The sequence below is a fragment of the Dromiciops gliroides genome, chromosome 3 (assembly GCF_019393635.1).
Source record: "Dromiciops gliroides isolate mDroGli1 chromosome 3, mDroGli1.pri, whole genome shotgun sequence".
Taxonomy (NCBI): Eukaryota; Metazoa; Chordata; class Mammalia; order Microbiotheria; family Microbiotheriidae; genus Dromiciops; species Dromiciops gliroides.
The window spans coordinates 625974249-625994375 of record NC_057863.1 but is presented as its reverse complement, the minus strand read 5'-3'; the positions used below and the strand labels follow the sequence as shown (position 1 = coordinate 625994375).

General features: G+C 48.3%; 1 protein-coding gene across 2 annotated transcripts in view; it reads left to right on the top strand.

Annotated features, from left to right (window-relative positions):
* The window catches only part of SPSB1 (splA/ryanodine receptor domain and SOCS box containing 1), an 85515-nt gene that overhangs the window by 38661 nt on the left and 26727 nt on the right, over positions 1-20127 (top strand). The window contains exon 1 of one of the 2 annotated variants that reach the window (XM_043996741.1): positions 12742-13096. The exons of the other annotated variant lie outside the window; for it this stretch is intronic. The gene's annotated coding sequence lies outside the window, so the exon portion shown is untranslated. Of the gene's footprint in view, positions 1-12741; positions 13097-20127 lie in introns of those variants that run through there. 2 annotated transcript variants of the gene reach the window in all.

Here is a 20127-nt window from a genome sequence, read left to right as displayed (position 1 = left end):
GTCTCTGGATCATCCAGATGACAGGAAGGTGTCCTGGGGTGGGGGTGAAGGGGTAGGAAAGTAGAATTGAATGTGCACGGTGAGGGGGTCTGTGTTCAGATGGAGTGGGTGCAATATCATCTTTGCTTTCCTAGAAGGAAAATTGTTGAAAGGTAGAGATTTTCTGGAGTGATGTCGAAATAATTTCCTAACTGAGTTCCCCCACCTACCCAGTCACTGTCCCCATAGATTCTCTCCTTTTCCCTCCCTCCTTGGCTGCAACCTTAGACTTGAGCATGGAGGGGTTTTCCTTCATTTAAAAGTTTAGTCTGGTTTGGTTGAATCTGAAAACCTATTGGCACCCAATCAAAACACAAAAATCCCCATTGATGTATAATTGTGTCCAATGGATCAGAAGCAGTTAGGCTTCTTTCTTGGGGTGGAGGGTGTGGGGAAAGGGTTCTTGTCTTTTCCCACACTTGATGGGATGGGGTTTGGGGCAAGACAGGTTGCTTCCACCACCTCTCTGAGAAGCAGAGTCAGAAATAGACCAAGACTTAATTCAATTCAACATTGACCTAGGGCCTGTGATATTCTGGGCACTATGTTCTGTGCTGGGGATATAGAGCTCCAAATTAAACAGGCCCTGACCTCTAAGCTTATATTCTATGACAGTAGCAGTGGCGGAATGTAATATATGGCAGATAAGTAAATATGAGCTTCTATACGGTGTATGTTCAGGAGGAGGGAAGAGCATTAACGATTGGGAGTGGTGTGGGAGGGGGCGGGGATCAGGAAGGTCAAACAGAACTGGATTGGGCTTTGAAAGTATTTCAGAATATTAGAAGAGGTGGAACTGAGAAGGAAAGTGTTCTGCATATGGACTTCAAAGGTTGAGTTGTATCCTAGCCTTTGACTAGGTCTCAAGGACCCTCTTGGCAAAGATAGAAAATGGGCTTGTGTAGAGAGCAGCAAGGGAATAGGGAGTCTCATACCTCCTCCTCCTCCTCCTCCTCTTCCTCTTCCTCTTCTTCGTTGTCTTCTTCATCTTCGTCTTTGTTGTCGTCTTCTTTTTTTGGGGTGGGGCAATAAGGGTTAAGTGACTTGCCCAGGGTCACACAATTAGTAAGTGTCACGTGTTGGCGGCCAGATTTGAACTCAGGTCCTCCTGAATCCAGGACTGGTACTTTATCTACTGTGCCACCTAGCTGCCCCATCCCTCTTCTTAAAAGGGCCCACATTGTACAGTAAGAAGTTAATCTCAAACTAGAAGAGACTTAAGGGGCCGTCTTGTTTTGTTTGTTTTTGGGGGGGGACAATGAGGGTTAAGTGACTTGCCCAGGGTCACACAGCTAGTAAGTGTCAAGTGTCTGAGGCCAGATTTGAACTCAGGTCCTCCTGAATCCAGGGCTGGTGCTTTATCCGCTGGGCCACCTAGCTGCCCTCAGGGGCCATCTTGTACAATTCTCTCTTTTTATAGATGAGAAGAGAGGACCAAGTTGGGGAACTAACTTGCCCGAAGATTTGAGCCAGTGTTCTTTCTAAGAGAAGCATGAAAAGATTTGCATAAATTGATGCAGAGCAAAAAAGTAGAACCAAGTGAATACTCATCTAACAGCTCTGCCAGTGCTGATGAAAAGATCATTTTAAAAAATGGAACTTGGAGAAACTGGAAAAAATCAATGAGGGCCCCAGAGACCAGATAATGAAACCTGCTTCCTCTGTCCTCATTCATAGCAGAGAGGTGGGAGCCTACTGGGAAAGAATAGCGTGTCTATTGTCCTTGTATTGGAACCTTTTTGCTTGATTATTTTTCTCTGGCACAAGGGGAGAGTTCACTTTTGGGTGTGAAACGATTATGATATAAAGACAAAAGGCATCCATTAATTTTTTTTTTTTTTTTGGTGAGGCAATTGTGGTTAAGTGACTTGCCCGGGGTCACACAGCTAGTAAGTGTTAAGTGGATGAAGTCAGATTTGAACCCAGGTCCTCCTGACTCCAGGACCGGTGCTCTATCCACTGTGCCATCTAGCTACCCCTCCATTAAATTTTGAAAGGACCTACACACAGTCTATATGCTGCTCAGGAGGAGGAGTTTTAGCAGGGAATGATGGATTGGCCCTGATAATAGCTATACTCTGACTAGCAGTAATCTATATTTGCAAGACAGGCAGCTAGGGATAGACTGACAGGCCTGGAGTCAGGAAGATCTGAGTGCAAATCCAGCCTCTGACACTAGGTGTATGATCCTGGACATGTCACTTCACCTTTGTTTGCCTTAGTTTCCCTATCTGTAAAATGAGCTAGAGAAAGAAATGACCAACCACTCTAGCATCTTTGCCAGGAAAGCCCCAAATGGGATCACTAAGAGTTGGACATGACTGAAAAATGACTTAACATAAGGATTTGCAAGACAACTGTCAGGAATTAGCGGCACAGCCCCCCCCCCCCAAATGGCATAGAACAAACCTGGATGACCCATAGAAGGGTCTGGCCGGTTTTCCTAGTATGCAGATGAACAGAGTTAACCACAAGCTTCCAAGTCTAGCAGTAGTGAACATCTGGATTTCCTCTGATTTCCCTCCCCTATGTTTTTTTAGCATCAAAAGGGATGCTCTTAAATGAGCAACCCCTTCCCACTTCACTCTGTAAAGCACTTGACCTAGGTTCAAGGCCTCCTTTGCCAACTAAGTAGCCATTTGACCCTGGACAGGCTCTTTCTCTTCCCTTGGCTTCTTTGGGGCTTAAATTCCAGGCCTTCATGGCTCTAACACCCCCTGCCTTGAAACAAACCCTCCTTGATAATGAAGAAAGTTGAGCCAAAAACCGTACAACTGTGGCCCCTGTCTGACAGTGTATAGAACCTTCTGCCCCCAGATTCTTCCACTGGCCCCTCTAAGGAAAAGAGGTGTCATTTCTTTATTTTTCTAAGGAAGGGGTTGAAGTGTAGCATTTCCAAGGGGCTTTCCTGCTCTGACACTCGGTGGTTCTTTGATTAGTTCCAAACTTAGAGATGTGGCTTGGTAGATTTCCTGGCCGTCGGTGGCTGAACTGTTAGATAAAAATCATCTAGCTGAGAAGTGGCTCAGTGCTGTGGAAAGAGCGTCAGTCTTGGATTTACTCGAGCAATTTTATGTGTTTACTTTGTGGCAAGCACTGGGGATGCAAAGACACCTCTCCCCTCCCGCCCAAAGAAACTCCCCACCCCAAGTGCTGCCCTCAAGGAGTTTGCATCCTGTTGAGTCTGAGTGGAAGCTCTCTTCTGTTGATGTGGTCTTGGACAGGTAGCCTCTTTCTGGGTGTTCCTGACCCCCTCTTCAATGAAAGAGCAGAACCAGATGACCTCTGAAGGTCCTTCTAGTGCTAACGCCTTCTGGATTTGGTAGCAAACCCAAGAGGCAATGGGACCTTCTTGTCTTCTACAAGGCTCACCTCACACCTTTCCTTGGTACTAAAATAACAATGTGAGGAACCTAGGGTTTTAACTGACTTCTTCATAATGATGGATGATGCTGTGCCACCCCCTACACCTCCCTTGGTGATGACTTGGAATTGGGTGACTTCAGCCATGATCACCTCGCCCCCACCCCCGCCCCCAAACAGAAAATTGATGGAATTTTTCTTGGATGGAGTAGCTGGAGCGAGGGACAATAAATGATGTTGGATGTGGTGAACATGCTTCTCCTTGGAGTCTCATCTCTTTGTGTCTAAGAATTATTATTCTTAGACACATGATGGAGTGAGTGGTTAAGAGAGGCCTGGACTTGGGGTGGGAACACACTAGGAGAGAGAGAAAAGACATTTTTGATCATCAAAACAATTCAATTAAAAAAATTTAAGTGTTAATTTGGGGCAGAGGACTGTGGCCAAAGGGAAAGAGGAGGGAGTTGGGACCTGGCCTGTGATTTCATCATTACAGAGAACTTACTGCCAGTGAGGAAATTCCCTCCACCAATGCCCACCAGCATCTGTTTTGCATCGTAGCCTTAGAGAGTTTTTGAGGGCCACCGAGAGAGGGTGACTCACTCAGGATGTGTCAGAAGCATGAACTGTGTCAGAATTGTGAACTGATATTTGTAAGTTGATCTAAAGCTTGTAAGAGGGGGCTTAAGAGATCTTCTCATTCGAGCCTCCCAACCACAATGTGAGGTGAAGACTTCTAAAGCTGCCATTTTACAGGTTCTCAGAGGGACTGCAATAACTTCATGTCATAAAGGGATTTTCAAACCTGTGTCTTTCTGACTTATTATGGTACAGTGGGAGTACTAGCTCTGAAATCAGAGTTCAGATTCTGAGTTACTCACTCCCTACGTGACCTTGGGCAAGTCAGTTAAACTCTCTGGACCTCAGTTTTCTCATCTGTAAAATGAAGGCAGTTGGACCAGATGACTTTTAAGATCCCTTCTGCCTCTAGATGTATGATCATATAAGGTCCTAATCTGCCTCTCTGACTTTAGAGTTAGCATTATTATTTGTTGTTGTAATTGTACTGTCTCTCATGCTTGCTTCCCCCTAGTTGTCTTTCTTCCCTCATTAATTATTTGTGTGTGTGTGTGTGTGTGTGTGTGTACACACTTTCACACACTTAGTAAAACAATTAATGCCCTTTGTGTGCCTGGCACTTGGCTCTGCCCTAGTGATAGGAGCTGATCTTCTATTGGGGGAAACAACTTGTACACCTGTAGAAATATGCAAAACACATCATCGTGATCATGGCTAACATTTACATAGTGGCTTTAAGGTTTGCAAAGCACCTTGGAGGGCTTCTCTCCTTTGACCACCTGGGAGGTAGGTAGGCACCATTGTGCCATGTCCATTTTACAGATAGGGAAGCTCAGGGAGAGAGGTTAAGGGGCTTGTTTTGGATCATTAGTGTCTGAAGCAAGATGGAAGCTCACTCCAGGTCTAGAGATCCATCAGCTGTCTGTTTATAGGGATCTTCTGGCTCCTGTCTGAAAACCAGAGCTTAGTAACTGCCACATCCTTTTGGTGCTTTGCCCTAGCTGCAAGACCTGTGATTGCTTGGGACCCCCAGGGAGGAATTTCCTTTATTTGCCTCCAGTTGGTACCTTTTCTGCAATGAAGGGTCTCCAAATGGTGCCCAAGGTGATAAAAAGTTAAGTGACTCGCCTAGGGTCATACGTGATGTGCATCACAGGCAAGATTTGAATGCAGGCCTTCCTGACTCCGAGGCCAGCTCTCTTTTCGTTATTCCATGTTGTGCCCCCCTCTATCAAGTTATCTCACTTATGTTTTCTATGAGAGGCATTAGCTGCTGAGTGGAGGGGACACTTGAGTCTAGCACTGCAAGAGAATGTGAGAGGCAGAGGTAGAGAAGGAGTGCATTCCAGACATGGGAAACAGGCCTGTGCAAAGGCCAGGAGATGGGAGATGAGATACCTTGACATAACATCTGCACTATGCTTAGCAGACATTAAAGAACTATATCAATTTTGCTTCTCATCCTCTTTCCCCCTTCCTCCTCTCTAACTCCTCCCCCTCCCCACCTCCCCTACTTCTCCCTCCCCCTCCTTTCCCTCCCCCTACCCCCATTAATAAATACCAGTAGGACCTTAATAAAATGCTCCTTAGATTGGATTATTAAGTAGTAATTTAAATTATCTTTTCACTTTTCTAATCCCACTCCCCTTTCTCACTGCCTTTCTCTACTGTGTGCATTAATTAGAAAAAAAATCCAGTGTGGCATCAAGTGTGTCCCCTCCCTTTCTTGGAAAGGGCCAGCTAGCTGCTCAGTTCCCCTGCAGGCCACTGAATGCCCACCAGATTTGGTGGGAGCCTCGGTGTGACGGGCTTAAAAAGGTGTTTCACTGGGGCCCGTGGGTGTTTCTAGAGCCTCTCCCCCTTTCATTTCTCACAGGGCTTCTAAAGTTGTAAGAAATGCAACTGTGCAGTGTCAATAGAAATCCATTAGCCGGCCATTTATAGGCATCTCCTAGTTCCTGTCCGGAAACCAGTGGTTGGAGACTGTCATATCCCTAACCCTCCCTTTTTGCTCCCAGTTAGTCTGTCTGTGATGAGTCAGCAGTAAAGACTCACCTTGGTCTTCTCGACCCCAACTTGAGGGATTCAAATACAAAGCCAGAAGGGTCCTTGCACTCTTGGGGGAGGGGAAAGGGAGGGAATAAGCATAAGCATTTATTAAACTCCTACTATATGCCAGATACTGTGCTATGGGCTTTTTGCAAATATTATGTCATTTGATCCTTACAGCAATCCTGGGAGGTGGGTGCCATTATTATCCCCATTTTACGGATGAAGAAACTGAGGCAAGCCATTTTTTTCAGAGGCTGAATTTGAACTCAGGTCTCCCTAACTCCAGGCCCAGTGCTCTTTCTAATGGGGCAACGTAATTGTCCCTCTTTGCTCAGTACCTGTTTGTGTTCCCTCAGGTTTCCCTAATTTCTTCATATTCTTTATTTCAGAAGACTCAATAATCACATTCCACTGTGTCCCAGGGTTGTTGAGGATTAAATGAGATATTAAGAAAGCACTTTGCAAGTCTTTATAAAGTGTTAATAAATGATAGCTGCATAATCAACTATTATTATTATTTTACCACAGTATATTTAGTCATCCCTTAGTTAGGGGACCCCCACTTTATTTCCACTTCTTAGAGTTTTTTGTTTTGTTTTATTGTTTATTTGGTTGCTTGTTTTTGTTACCAGAAAAGGTGGTGTTCTTCCGCATGAGTTTGATGGGAACTTGCCATCTCTGCCTCTATTGGGATAAGTGCCTGGTGGTGGGATTGTGGGTCAAAGGGGACGGTTTATCTGCCTTTCTCCTGCGATGACAAATTTGTCAGTTCCTTTGGACACTGTCTTGATTCGAGGTGGACTCTGGGTCACTTATTGGTTATATGGAAAATGGGTGGAAGGGTGCGGTTATGAAAGGTAACCCTTATATAAGGGTTGTTTATGCTGGTTAATTTCTTTCCTTCCCCTCTGTAACAAGGATTCATCTTCCTCCTGCAGAGCAAGATGGTGGTAACAGGCTCATTGTGTGCCTTGTTCTTATAGGCTGTTAATAAATAGGTGTGTTACAATGGAAAGAGCAAAGGGTTTGGAGTCCAGGGACCTGGGTTCAAATATTGGCTCTGATACTTGCAAACCTTTGTGATCACGGAAAAGTCCCTTGCTTTCTGGGGCTTCCTGTCTGACTATAAAAGGATGAGGTCAGATACAATAGGGGCAGCTAAGTGGCAAAGTAGATAGCGTGCTGGGCCTAGAGTCAGGAAGATCTGAGTTCAAAAATGGCCTCAGACACTTATTAGCTCTGTGACCTCGAGCAAGTCTCTTCCGTTCTGATCTTCAGTTTCCCCATTGGCAAAATAATTACTAATATCACAGGATTACGATTAAGCATAAATGCCATAATTTAGGTAGAATTTGGCTCCAGGCATTTTCTCTGGCTGTCCCCCATAATACCTTCCCCCGCCCCCATGCCTGGAATGCTCTGCTTCATCTGACTGCTGGTTTCCCTTCCTTTTTTTTTTTAATTGTTCAGTCATGTCTCTTCGTGACCCTATTTGGGGTTTGCCATTTCTTTCTCCAATTCATTTTACAGATGAGGAAACTGAGGCAGACAGGGTGAAGTGACTTGCCCAGGGTCACACAGTAAGTGTCTGAGGCTGGCTTTGAACTCAGATCGAATCTTCCTGCCTCAAGGCCCGGGCTCTATCCACTGCACCAACTAGCTGTCCCAGCTGCCTTCTTTAAGTCCCAACTAAAATCGCATCTTTTCCAGGTAGCCTTCCCCAACCCCTCTTAGTTCTAGTGCTTTCCCTCCATTAATGATTTCCTCTTTCTCCTATATAAGGCTTGCTTTGTTTGAATATTGTCTCTCTCATTAGATTGTAACTTCCTTGAGGGTTGGGGCTGCCTTTTGGTTTTTTCCCCCTTGGTATCCTTGTCCCTTAAAACACATAGTAGGTTTATTGGCTGACTAAAGCACTACATAAATGCCTTGCAGGTGGAGGCCCGTGGGTATTAAATGTCACATACAGGTTGAGATGCTGTTGATACAGTAGATGTGTTAGTTTTGCTGATCTGCTTTTTTCCTTCTCATGTTCAGTCTTTATTATAGGGGATGATGTTTGGGAAATAGTGATATGTTGTGATTTGTAATCACAAGAGTGATTCTGTATAGTGATTAAAAACAAAAGTGATCCACAACAATAAGATAGAAAAGAGTAAATATTTAATGGTGGGGTATGGGGCCAGGAATGAGGGTCTTAGCTTGGCTTTGTTCTAAGTTCTCCCCTCTGGGGCCTCTTGCACCCCAGGACCTCCTAGTCCCAATAGCCCAAGGGGTAGTAGCTCAGCCTGCTGACAGTAACACGGGAGACGTGGGGTGCCATCTGTCTGTCTCCCCAGGCCTAGGGACAGATGTTGCGCCTCCATATCGGTGGTGATAGAACCAAGGGGCCCCTCAGGACTTCGTGCTCCACGACTGAGGGTTTTTCCTTTATCACTCTTTCCCAGGGCCCCCAAGCATCACACGTTTTCCTTGCCCATCCAACCACCAGCTCCCCTCCCTTCTCTCCTACCAAGCTGCCACTGTTTTTATTTGTTTAAAAAAAAGACCACCCTAGCACACAGCCTTCTGGGGACCTCTCTGCCAGGGAAGACCCTTATTTTCGGAAGATGCTTTTAGGATTGGGGAGGTGAGCCAGTTTGTAGGAAGATGGGAAGGAGCGAGTTTCTTTTTTTTTTTTTTGGTGGTTTTTTTTTGGTGAGTCAATTGGAGTTAAGTGACTTGCCCAGGGTCATACAGCTAGTAAGTGTTAAGTGTCTGAGGCCGGATTTGAACTCAGGTCCTCCTGAATCCAGGGCTGGTGCTCTATCCACTGCACCACCTAGCTGCCCCTAAGACCTTTATTTTCAAGAGGGGAGAGGGAGGGAGAGGCTGCTCCCTTTGCCTCGTCTGTTAGAAATGTTGTCTTCTGCTGTCTGAGTCTTAATTCCACTCCCGTTTGGTAGACCAGAGCATCTTGTCCCTCTCGGGCCTGCGTTTCCTTGGCAGGGAGGGAGTGGGCTCTCAGGCCTGGCGGGGGCTCTTTGGGGACTATGACTCATGCCTCAGAGATCAGAAGGACACTTTCTAGGAGTCCAGGCTTCTGTGCCTGCTCCCCCAGGTGCCTGTGAGGGGCATAGGGGCTCCCCCTGAGGCAGCCATCTGGAGCACCCTGCCTGGGAAGGAGGTAATTGTTCATCTGTTTCTCTCTGGGTAGGAGGGGGTGGAGTGTTGCTCCCTCTCTCTGTCTTTCATCCACTTGGGGCTTGTTGAGGTAGAGATGGGGGGAGGGTTAGGAAACAAGGGGGTAACTTGAGACACACGTTTCTGCGGATGGCCAATTTGTGTGAAGTGAAATGGACAACTCAAGGTAAGAGGAAATGAGGTGGGCGGCTCCGGCCCTACTCGAGGAGGGCTGGAGAGACAAATGAAGGAATGAATGACTAGTCATGGTGTAACCCGGGAGAGGCGGCAAGTACCTTCCTGTAGAATAGAAGCACAGCTAGACCTCACTGACCCTTTTCATTCTCGGGAGACACATTTCCCCTTCACCCTTTTTCTAAAACTTATTTTGGAGGGAGGCAGGGAGAGAGGGGAGCCGCCAATTGTCAACTCAGAAGTCAAAGGGGAAGGAGAGCATTCTTGTTGGTGGTGTCTGCCTCTCCCCACCTTGGTCTGCGCATTTAAGTGAAGCCTGATACCTCAAGGGGGCGGGCTGTGGGGCCCAGGGGGCCTGGGTGGAATAGTGATCTGCTCCCAGGTGACACCCCAACTCGGCACAGGAGACCCTGCTTGGGCATCCTTCTGTAGCGCAGGAGTTGGTAAGCCCAAGAGATGAGCATGCAGCATGTTACCTGGTTGGATGTAGAGGGGAATGGATCGCTCCATTGATGTCTAGACTTTGCAAGGGAAGGGGAGAACAATGAGAGAACTGATTAATATAGTTTAGAGAATTAATCCTTTACATTGTGGGTGCTGGCGGGGGGGGGGGGGGGGGGAGGGGGGCGGAGAGAGAAGAGGCTGTATTTGGCTTTCTCTGGATCCTTAGCCCAGTGTTTGGTATACAGTAGGTGCTTAATAAATGCATATTGCCTGCTTGACTAACAGAGTACTGTTCTCCAGCTTCTTCTTTCTTTTTTAAATTTTTTTTTCCCTTTCCTCCTTGGCATGGAGTCGTCCTGTAGTTTATAGGACTTGGCAACAGAAAGGGAGAAAGGGACTGGGCTCTGGGTTCTCTCCAGTGGCACCCAGCCAGGCCAGCCATCCCAAAATGTTTCATAACAGGAGTGTGTTAATGACTTTCCTTATGCTAATTTGTCCTGGGGTGAGCTTCTATGAACCCTTTCACCAAGATGAGCTGGGGAGGCTGCAGAAGTCGGGGGTGGGGCTCCTTGACCCGCGCAGGTGTCCGGCAGACCCAGATTCCACCTGGAAAAGACCCCTTCTTTCAGGAACCGAAAAGGGTTGCGATCTGGGCTGGGCCAGAAAGAAAGTCTCCATGGCGTGCCACCCACGGGCGTCCCTTCCTGTCAGGGAAGGAGCATTCCTACTTAGTTATTGATTCAGTGGCTAGCAAACTTTATTAGAATGTCAATACTCCAGTGTCTGTTTGCTCTGGCTTCTTTTGGGGATTCAGAGTCGGGCCTCTCTGAGTCCTCTTTTAATGGGGGTGGAGTGTGGTTCTCCAAATACTGGGGGAGGAGTGGGACAGCAATAGTGGGGGGGGGGGGGCGGGATGGGGAGGATGGGATTGGCAGAACCAGGCTGGGCGGGGGCTCCAGGACGACATCGGTTCTGCGATCTCGACGCTGTCATAAGGCTTGATTTTTTAGGGGGAAAAAAAAAAAGAAAATTACCTTGTAATTGTTACCAGCAGCTAAGAGATGGCTGGGCTCAGGATTGAGGCGCGTGCGTGTGTGTGTGTGTGTGTGTGTGTGTGTGTGTGTGTGTGTTGTTTGTTTTTCTTTCTGTGGTAACTAAGGCCCCTTTCGCCTTGGTGACTGCAGGGTGCTTCAGGCAGAGGCCAGGGCTGATCCAAGGACAGCCCAGGCCCTTTCTGGGAACTAGCCGTGTCCAGTTCCCTTCCTGAGGAATTGGATTTCCTTGGGAAAGCCCTTTTTCTTCCAGACCCTGTTCCCCTAACCTTGCAAACTTGTCATCTTTTTTTTCCTTTTAAATTAAAAAAAAATGAGGCCCAAAGAGGTGATCAGTAAATCAACATTTATTAAGCTCCCACTGTGTGCCAGGGACTGGCTAAGCACCTACTGTGTGCCCAGGGACTGGCTAAGCTTGTTCCAAGCCACACAGTCAAGATTTGCACCCAAGTCCTCTGACTCCAATTGAAGCACCACCTCTGCTGTGCCGCATTCATTCTTCCCGGGGATTTGCTTGTGAGATTAGCACTGCCTCAGAGTTCATCTAGAAAACCCTCCCCCCCCCCCACACACACACCCATTTTACAGATGACAAAATTGAGTCACAGAAAGAGGAGGAGACTTATCCGAAGAAGGTGAGCATGAACATACTTCAGAGGATCTGTGATCTCTTTGAGGAGGGTGTTCACTGCGGTGTCCTGCAGACCCTCCCAGCATCACAGAATTGGAAGTGCCTTAGTTGAAGAATTTTGTTCTCCAGGGCAAGTTTAAAGCTGAGGGCGGGGTGGGGGAGGGGTGGTGAAAAGGAGCCGGCAGGATGGAAGAGAGGAGGTTATGATGAAGAGAAACACAGATTCGAGGTGGAACTTTGTAGCTAGGGAATGGGGACTCGTTGAAGGTTCTTGAGCAGGAGAGTGACGGGTCAAAAAATAGTACTGAAGAAAGATGCCAGGGGATGGTGGATGGGTGGATGGGTGGATGAGTGGGTGGGTGGGTGGAGTGATGGTGTAGTAGATAAGACTGCTGGATCTGGAGTCAGAAAGTTGTTGTTCAGTTTTTTTTCAGTCGTGTCTGACTCTTTGTGACCCCATTTGGGGTTTTCTTGGCAGAGAGACTGGAGTGGGTTTCTCTTTCCTTCTCCAGCTCATTTTACACATGAGGAAACTGAGGCAAACAGGGTGAAGTGACTTGCCAAGGGTCGAGGAAAGAGGTCAGGAAATGGGGTCAGAGGCCCTAGATTCAAATCCTCATCCACCTCTGTAGTCCTCTGTGGACTTTGAACAAGTGATTTCTCCAGGCCTGTTTCCTCATCTGTAAAAGGAAGTATTTGAACTAAGTATTGGTCCCTTCTGACTCTCTATGATCCTGTCACTTAACTTCTTGGGAACCTAAGCTTCAAATCTGATGCTGCATTTCACTACTTAGGAATAATTATTTATTATTAATTATCATCTGCTCTCTCCTGATAGAAAAAACTTTCTTCCAAAGGATCCCTTATCATCATCATGATTAAAGAGTTGAGGTGATATTTGTAAAACACAGTTTGACACATAGTGGGTGCTTAATAAATGCTTTTTTCCTCCCTTCCTTCTTCCCTCTGCCCCTCCCTCCTTTCCTCCCTCCCCTCCCTCCTTTCCTCCCTCCCCTCCCTCCTCCGTTTCCCTCTTTCCCCTCCCTCCATCCCCACTCCTCGAAGGCTGGGTTGGGTTGGCTGGGGATGGAGAGGCGGGAAGGCCTGGCCTGTGAAATGCACACATCTTTCTCATAGGCGCCTGCCCGCCCTCCACAGCTGCTGCTCCCATTAAAATCCAGTGATTCATTGTTAGTGCACTGCCTTTGGAGGGGAAAGGGTTTGTGCTCCTCCAGACCTCGTCCCCACAGCTTGTTTTGTTGGCAGATCCCGCCGCCTCCTCTGCAGAAAAGTCACTTCTGATATGGGAACGGAAACCTGGGGCAGCTTCAGAAATAGGCGGCATCCTCAGGGACTGGAGGACGGAGCGGGGCCAAGGGGCGAGCGCGGGACCCCCTTGTTCATGTGGCTCCGGGGGCCCCAGAGATGAGATCCCCCCCTGGTGCTGCTAGGAGATCCAGCTTGCAGCTGGGCTGGACCCTTGTTGTCCAGGAGCGGTCTGGGACCCGGGGCCAGGGAGCAGGCCGGGCCTGTCAGGGAGCGGGCCGGGGAATTAAATGGCCTGTTTTTGACTGCAAAGGTAAACATTTTGCTGTTTTTAATTTTATGGAAAGTTAAACTTGTGGAGGAAATACCTTTCTAAAAGTGGCCTGTGATGTCACAGGCCGGCTATGTGGAGGCGTGTGCTGGATGGATAGAGATCGCTAAGCCTGATTTGTATGCATGACCGGCATGACCCAGCCTGGCCCAGGAATTGGGTGCCCGGTACAAAGGTGCCAACCTCAGGGCAAGCCCCTCGGCTTACCTGGGCTTCTGTTTCTGGACGCTCCCCATGCCCCCTCCCATCTTGTAGTGGAAAGTCTCTTTGTTTTCCTCCCTCTTTCTTTCTTTCATTCCCCAACCTGGGCCTGGCCCAGTGGAGCCTGATTCCTCTTTGGACATACCTTGGGCTCTCTTCTGACTTGAAGATTCTAAGAAGTTCATTCCTTGGGATGTATCTCCACATGCTGGACCCTGGCCGGGGTGACCTTTGTGATGGAGTACACACTGGCTCTGGGCCTCTCATGCTCACCAGCTGTGTTGGACCTCAGTTTCCTTATCTGATGACCTTGAAGGCCCTTTCCAGCCCCAAATCTATAGTCCTAAGTCACTTCACTGCCTTGGGCCTCAGTTTCCCCACCTAAAAAATGGGAGGGGATTTGACAACCTCTGAGGTCCCTCAGAACTCTAGCTCTGACCCCATGACTTTGTGACAGTGTACCCAGCACATGCCCCCTCCTCTCCCATCTCTGAAGCCCGAGCTGACCTGTGGGCCTCACACAACCAGCTGAGTGCCGAGATGATTATCCCAGATATAGTAGTCCCTTCTCGCAGGGTCCCTGAAGGAGTCAGCAGAAGTGGGGGCTGAGTGTCGTAAAGGGCTAAGGGAGGTCCATCCTCACCACTGAATCTGACAAGCTTCTCCATGCCCAGTGCTGCGCTAGGGACCCAGAGGCAAAACCAGACTGGCCCAGCCGCCCAGGGGCTTCCACTGGTGGTGGCAGCGGCAGGCGGGAGTCTCCCGTTTTCCCCAACACCTGGGATTTTCCAGTGCTCGAGTCTCTTGGCGTCCAGTACTTCCATTGGCTGGCTTCTTCCTCCAAAGTTCTGCCCATCCTCTGCCACTCACGTCCATATCTCCCCTTAGGGGTCATCACCCCAATAAGGCTTCTAGCCGGAAGGTGATAGAATACCTCCCACTTTGAGGGTTGTAGAGTGACTTTTCATACCCATATATCTCACAAGCTACACAGTAGCCCTGGAAGGGGAGGCATCATGCTCATTGGACAGATGAGGAGACTGAGGCAAACCAGTTTAAGTGACTTGCCCAGGGTCATACAGCTGGTAAGTGTCTGAGGCCAGATTTGAACCCAGAAAGATGAGGCTTCCTGACTCCAAGCCCAGCACTCTATTCACTGTACCACCCAGCTGTCTCTTACCTATGATAATTCTTGCCTATTTATATATGTATTTCTACTCATGTGTATTTACCCTGTTTGTAAATATTTATTTGTTGGTTGTCTCTCTCAAGTAAGCTCCTTGAGAGTAGGGGCTGTCTGTTGTCTTATTTCCCAGTGCTTATCCCTCTCACTTGGCACAGTGGTACATAGTAGGTGTTTAATATGTGCTTATTGATTGTTTCTAAAGGCATAAAATGGAATATGTCCAATGATATCAAAATTCAGTTATTAGAATGTTTTTGTTGTTGTTGTTGTTGCAGAATGTTTTTTAAGAAAAAAGACAAACCTCACTTCCCGCTCTGCTCCTTCCCAACTTGACAGTTGCTTTAGAAAACTGAAATGTTCTGGCCCCATGCCACACAATGGCAGGATTGAGATTTAACCCAGCATCTTCTGTCCCCAGATCCCGCCCAAGCCCAGCGCCGCCAGAGATCCCTAAATTGGAGGGCAGCTCGTTCTAAAAAATGGTTTTGTTTTAAATTGCTTTTCCAGGGGGAAGCGGGAGACCCGGAACACCGCTGGCTGGGGGAGGCTGAAGGCATTCTCGTTTCTGCGGCCCACCCTGCTGGCGTGCTAATCTCCTCCTGTGGCTGGGAAGGAGAGATCCCAGCAGGTGACGGCTGTGGAATCATGAATGGCTCTTTTGTGCGTGCCTTTGTGTCCCCACAGGCCGGGCACTGTCAGCACCTTGCTCTGCCCGGCACGGTCGAATGGCGATTGTCCCAATTGTGAGGACTTCCCAGGGAAGGGGCGGGGGGGACTAATGTGTGTTTCCAGAGAAGTTGGAAGGAGTTGTCTGGGTCCGTGAGGTGAGGGGAGGTGACTTGTTCAGGGTCACACAGCTAGTAAATGCCAGCAGCCAGATTGTGGCCATGTTGTGCCTTTCCTAGCAAACCGACGGTCATTTTCATCAAATTGTGTGTGAACCTGGGGTATAGTGGAGGTCTCATTCTGTTCACCTCTGTTTGAATGGCCGTGAGTCATGGGATCATAGACCTTGAGACAAAGAGGACCGGTCCCTCGTTTTACAAAAGAGGAAACTGAGGCCTAGGGATGTCGAGTGACTTGCCGAAGGTAGGCAGGATTGGAACCCCTGGTCTCTGACTCCCCAAGCCAGTGCTCTCTGTAGCGGGATGGATGTATTGAGGCAAGAAGTCGGAGTGCTTACATCGGGCTCTATCCTCCCCAGTTCCCTCCGGCCAGGAGAACCCTGCCACTTGGAATTGCTCTGGAATGTTGATTTAGAATTTTTTTTGTGGAGCGCTGGAGAATTGAGAAAGGGTGTATGTCTCCGCCGATCCCGTCTCCGTTCCACAAGGGGGGCATTCATGCGGTCATGAAGGGTCCATTGTCCCACCAGCCCCTGCCATCTCCCCAATCTCTGGTCCCTGCCATTGGGCCTTCGGCTTCCTTCCTCCCCCGGCCCCTGGTGAGGGCATGGCCGGAGCGGTACCTCAGAGAAATCAAAGGGGTCATTGAGCAGCAGGCACACAGGTATTCAGGAAGCGACCCTCCCCTCTGTACCACAGCTCTGGACCCTTCTCTTTCCCTTTGCTCATGACGGCCGGCTCTAGAACAGATGAACTGGGCTCTAGAAGGCTCTTAGGCAAGCACGTGGGAATGCCACTGACCGAGTACCTGTGGCATAACCCAGACTTCAAGGACGAGGGTGAGGCCCTCCGGCTGCCTGCCCGCCCTCCCTCGTCCATCCCTCTGCCTGCCCCCAGGATCTGGTCTCTGGGACGCCCGACATGTGACACCCCCCCACAGCCAGCACCATGGCCTCTGAGTATTCTGGGAGAGCATGGGCTCCCCTTGTCCTCCGCTCTCCAACTTGCAAGGGTTGCCCTGAGATTGGAGAGTTCTCCTGAAGTCCTTGGACTATATGAAGGGTCCTTCCTTCGTGTGCATTCTGCCCAGGCTCTCCACCTGCTGCACCCAAGAGAGAGGTGTGGGGAGGGCCCTTCACTTCCAAAGTCCCTCTAAATCCAGGTGTAAATGCTGCCTATTTGTCCTGATGGGCATCTTTTTGTGCCCAAGCTTAGGTAAGGGTGCTTGGAAATCAGAGGGCCTGGGTTCTAATCCCAACTCAGATACCTCACTAACTGGCCAATTGTGGCCAAAGCTCTTAATGCCTCTTAGCCTCAGTTTTCCCACCCATAAACGGGGAATACTCTCACCTACCTCCCAAGGTTGTCGTGATCTGATCTGATAAATGGATAGAACACTGGAGAGATCGAGAGAGAACCAGACCCCCATTTATGCTTAAAGATCCTTAAGCCACCTCTTCCCCAACCTTCACAGGTTTAGAACTCTCAGGCCCTGTAGAGGGCATGTGATGCGACAGATGAAGAAACTGAGGCATATTGGGCTTGTTAGGCCCTAGGAAGGGTCCAAGGCTGGATTTGAACTCAGGTCGTCTTGACTCCAGGCCCAGCTCTCTCTAATCAATGGACCATCTAGCTAACAAAGTAGTTTGGGGGGAGCATCAACCACCAGCAGTGGTAGCAGTTGAGGAGAGAAGAATAAGGCAAGGCAAGGCCTCTTCTAAGAGTTGGCACCTGAACATGAGCCTTGAGGCTAGCAGAGGGGAGAGGAGGAGGAATAGCCAGCATACTCAGACCAGTCTTGGAGACATATTCCTATGGGACCCAAGAAATAGAGTCCTACTTCTTTATCCATTTAAGTACTGTGGTGGCAAAGGTTAGAGCCCTTACCTCTCTTTATGAGTGTGCTAGTTTTTTTAGCGTGCCAAGCCTAGAGTTAGGAAGACTCTTCTTTTAGAGTTCAAATCCAGCTGTAGACACTTACTAGCTGTGTGACCCTAGACAAGTCACTTCACCCTATTTGCCTCATTTTCCTCATCTGTCAAGTGAGCTGTAGAAGGAAATGGCAAACCACTCCAGTATCTCTGCCAGGAAAACAAATGAACAAGTTTTGGATTGGGAAGGATCTTGACCTTGGAAATCACGGGGTTCAGCCTCCTTCCCTGACAGCTAATGAATCCTGCTCTCTAGCTTATCGGGAATGACCTGCCCAAGGTTACACAGTCCTTAGACCACAGAACCCAGACCCGCCAACCCCAGACACAGAGAATGCACTTTCTCACTGCACCATCAATATCCATTTAAATCCCCATGATTCAATAAAAGGATTTCGTTACCTCCTGTCTGGCCAGGAGCGGTTTTTTTTTCTTCTTAAAGAGGCCTGCTTTTCGGCTGGTCCCCTTCTGATGGCCGCTGCTGATGGGCTGTGGATACACATGCCCACCCACACTTGCATCCTCAAGTTCACTTGTCCTCTGCTTTTCGGTCCAAGGGACAGCACCCTCGCATGTGAGTCTGCCCTTTATGGAGGCGACTTGTCAGTTAGCAAACCCTTCTCTGGAAAGCCAAGTACTTAAGGAACTGGGGGTGGGGGATGAAGTCCAATAGAGGTCTGGGCTCAGTGGCGCTTGTGGGGACAGATGTGAGTCACCAGCACTTTAGCCTTGGGGCACTTCCAGGTAACATGACCAGAGATGAAGTGGGAAGTAGAAATAAGGAAGGTTTTGATGGGTCACAAGACCAAGATTACATAGCCAGGGAGGGCCAAGCCAGCGCTTATCCATCAACGGATCCATGAGCATTCAGTTATCAATCAATTAATTAGCTAACTAATTAATCAAGGACCAACTATGCTCTAGGCCCTGGGAATGCAAGTACAAAGAATGACACCATCTCTGCCTTCCTCCCGGTTGTTGCATTTGAATGGGGTGGGGGTGGGAGGGAGAGACAGCAGGTATATCAAAAATACATCCAGGGGCAGCTAGGTGGCGCAGTGGATAGAGCACCGGCCCTGGAGTCAGGAGTACCTGAGTTCAAATCCAGCCTCAGACACTTAACACTTACTAGCTGTGTGACCCTGGGCAAGTCACTTAACCCCAATTGCCTCACTAAAAAAAAAAAAATTAAAAAAAACAAAACACATCCAGCACAAATTTAAAGTGAATAGATCCAGACCAAGTCATTAAATACACGGTGGTTTGGGGGGCACCAGTAGGTGGAGGGAAGGGAAAGGGAACGGCAATCACCAAAGGCAGAAGATGATGACTGAGATGCATGTTAAGGGTAGAGAAGGCAAAGAGGAACTGCAGTCCAGACCTGTGCAAAGGTGCAGAGGTGAAAGATGAAGGTCGTGCTTGTATGAGAAAAGGCCAGTTTTGTTGGATTGCAAGGTTTGTGGGGAGAAGGAATGATGTCCCTTGAGGATGGAAAGATCCCCAAGCCAGGTTGTGAAGGGCTTTCAAGGCTAAACAGAGAAGTTTGTTTACATCGATTGAGTAGGGGAGCAAGATGGTCAGAGCTGCACTTAAGAAAACTAGCTTTGGTGTCATTGGGTAGAAAGGATTAGAGTGGGGACAGGCTTGAGACAGGGAGACCAGTTAGGAAGCTTTTACAAGAATTGACCTTAAACCCAGATCTTAGACATCAGGTTGTCTTTCCTATTTAATGAAACTCCTTTATTTTAATTGTTTTTTAGGCAGAGCTAAGTGACTTGCCCAGGGTCACACAGTAAGTGTCTGAGGCTGGATTTGAACTCAGGTCCTCCTGACTCCAGGGCAGGTGCTCTATCCACTACACCACCTAGCTGTGGTAGGTTAAGGGTAGTCACCTCTATATTTAAAAGCCAGAAGCACTTGTTGCTCAAGCAGTTGGAGTCATCGGGAGCTTTCCCCAGGCAAAGGATAGCCAACCTTTTTGCTCTGAGACTTAGGGGGAGGAAGAGGCAGGAGCACTATGCCAGGGGAAGAATCCTGGGAGCACCTTTTAGTTCTGTGAACACTCAGCCTAAAAGTTAGGGTTCATGGATGGGGTCCTAGATTGAGAGCTGGAAAGGACCCTTAAGGATCACACAGTCCAAAGCCTTCATTTTCCTAAGAAGGAAGTTGAGACCCAGAGAAGTGACCTGCCCAAGGTTACACAGTTTAAATAGTCCAACTCTCTCATCTTAACCAAAGGAAGACTGATAAGAAGAAGTTAAGTGACTTCGTAGAAGGGACTGGTGGGGTCCTCTGGTCCAAAGCTTTCATGTTATGAATAAGGAAAACTGAGAGACATAAACTAGAAATTATTTGCTCACAGCCGCACATAGGGTCAGAGGGAGAACCAGGATTTGAACTCTGTACTTTTGCCATGGTCTTCTGAAGTGGAATCCCTTAGTGGCATTCAGTGGCCGACCAGTGTATTTTGGCTCATTCGTGAAGTTGTCAAGTTAACATTTGGGGAACCTTTGAGTTCGGCAGCATCAGCTGCTGCCTGGCGCACTGGAGATGCTTAATAAATGTTTATTGACTGACTGTGTATGTGTGTGTGTCCAGCTTCTAAGAACTGGGCTTTCTCGAGGAGAGGAACATCTGGCAGCAGAGACAAAACAATGTCCCTATGACCTTGACAATTGGTACAGCCAGTAACTTTTATTTTTTCACTTTTAATTTTTCGTATCTAAATGAATGCAGGTCTGATTTCCCAGAGGACAGCGGCTTTAACTGATCGTGTGGTTTTCTGAGGGCTGTTGATGAGTCATTTGGGGCCTTCTGGAGGTGGAAGGCAGCTGTGTTTGTGCCCTTTAA